The 1,741-nt window shown below is 41.2% G+C and overlaps 1 protein-coding gene across 3 annotated transcripts in view; it reads left to right on the top strand.

Moving 5' to 3' along the window:
- Window positions 1–672: 672 nt before the first annotated feature.
- Window positions 673–1,741, top strand: part of LOC106519853 (RCC1 and BTB domain-containing protein 1) — a gene marked incomplete at its 3' end in the record, with an annotated part of 5,656 nt that continues 4,587 nt past the window's right edge. For all 3 annotated transcript variants that reach the window (XM_014011694.1, XM_014011693.1, XM_014011692.1), the window contains 1 exon segment: window positions 673–795.

The raw sequence follows: 1,741 nt of genomic DNA, 5'->3' as shown, positions 1-1,741 counted from the left end.
GCAGAACCCTCAAGCTCCCAGGCCTCTGGTAGAGGACCCGAGCTCAGAGGATGAAAGAGACCACCTGCGGAGGGTGAGAAGGGAATTTTTTTATTTATATAATGTGTTTTACTAGAATAAAAGTCATAGTAATATGAGGATTAAGTCATAAAGTTATCATAACAGTCACAACCTGTATCAAGATCTGTTGTGAGCAGCTCCATCAAACAGCAGCCACTGTATTGCTCGTACAGATAACATGTGAGCTAACTTAAACAGTTAACTTCANTTGTAGTAGTTCACAACGCAGCGGTGCCACCTCCAATATGGCGGACGCACAGCCTTGTCACAGCAGCGGACCTACACAACGAGGCTTTTACTACGTATTCATTGTTTATAGACCTGACCTAGTTTTTGTCGTCACGTGACCCAGTTTCCTTCTCGCTTCCGGAAACAAACGTCACTGGGTCCGCTCCTTACCGATCTGCCGTTGCAAATCTCGACTAAAAATGCCAATAATAGCAAAGAAAGATGTGTGTGGTGTGAGATGTGTATCTATACTTCACCAAAGGCCGGGAGCGTTAACAGTCATTATGTAGAAAAGCGTTAGAAACTGTTCTTGTTAATGAACTGGCCAGAATTTGTTTCAAAACTCCACCCACCCAGTGCGCCGGCGCATAAATGGTGCGAACCCCTGTGGTAGGTCAGTGCAACAGCTTGAGCTGAAAAGTAAAAGCAGTATTTTTGGCTCTCTGCGTCTGCCATGGTGGAACAAGTAGAGGGGACAGCATCTCCAGAAACAAACTTCTCTCACAGGTAAGTGTAACGAAGCGTTTTACTTTCTTTCGGACTAAAATGTTTGACTGTGCTTAGTTAAAAAAAAAAAAAAATCGCCAAGCTCAGAGTGGGGGAACTTTCCAAAGGGATTAGTCTGGTCCCAGCTGCGCTCTCTAAAGCTGAACTGTCAGCGGGACAGTTTAGCTGAATAATGCCTTTGTAACAATGACTAACATTCAGTGGTGGAGAAAGTACTCAAACACTGTACATAAGTGAAAGTACAGATAAACAGACAAGAATGTACTCTAGTAAAAGTAAAAGTATCACATTAACATTTTACTTAAGTAAAGTACTTGCTTTTAAAAATATTTAAAGTATTAAAAGTTAAAGTACTTGCTTAAAAAAAGTACTTGCTTAATGTATTCCCTAATGGTCTACAATATCGTGAAGTGTGCCTACTGTATGTATATTTTAACACATCAATGGTGCCATTTTTGTGAACAATGCTGCAGATAATGCATAGTTTTGTGTTTACACCCTGTGACACTGTTCAGACTTGGACTTGTGATTCTGTGCATCATCACATATTGTGACAACAGCTGCAGAAGATTTAAATTCACCACCGACCTCCTCTATCAAATCTCAACAAGTCATTTTTTGAACCAGTTAAAAAAGGCCATGAATGGCACATTTCCTCCGTGGTGGAAACCATTGTGGGCATGTCCTGATACATCTCAGTAATCCAGGTAAAAAATCAAAAGGAAAAAAATTGTATAGGTCTTCTAGACGGGTTCTTCTCTAATGAAACATTTCGTCTCTCCTCCAAGAGACTTCTGCAGTCAGAGTTTCAGGCAAAATTCAGGCTTTTAAGCCCTGCCTCAATGTGACTGATACATCACATGGCTATCGTTCACACCTAATTAACACTTATTGTTAACAGGGGGTGGAGTGATACTGACAATAGCAGCACTGTAGGAGGGGGACA

Source organism: Austrofundulus limnaeus, unplaced genomic scaffold (genome assembly GCF_001266775.1).
Source record: "Austrofundulus limnaeus strain Quisiro unplaced genomic scaffold, Austrofundulus_limnaeus-1.0 Scaffold83, whole genome shotgun sequence".
NCBI classification, from domain to species: Eukaryota; Metazoa; Chordata; class Actinopteri; order Cyprinodontiformes; family Rivulidae; genus Austrofundulus; species Austrofundulus limnaeus.
The sequence above is the reverse complement of the archived record's forward strand: the minus strand, read 5'-3'. Positions and strand labels throughout refer to the sequence as shown.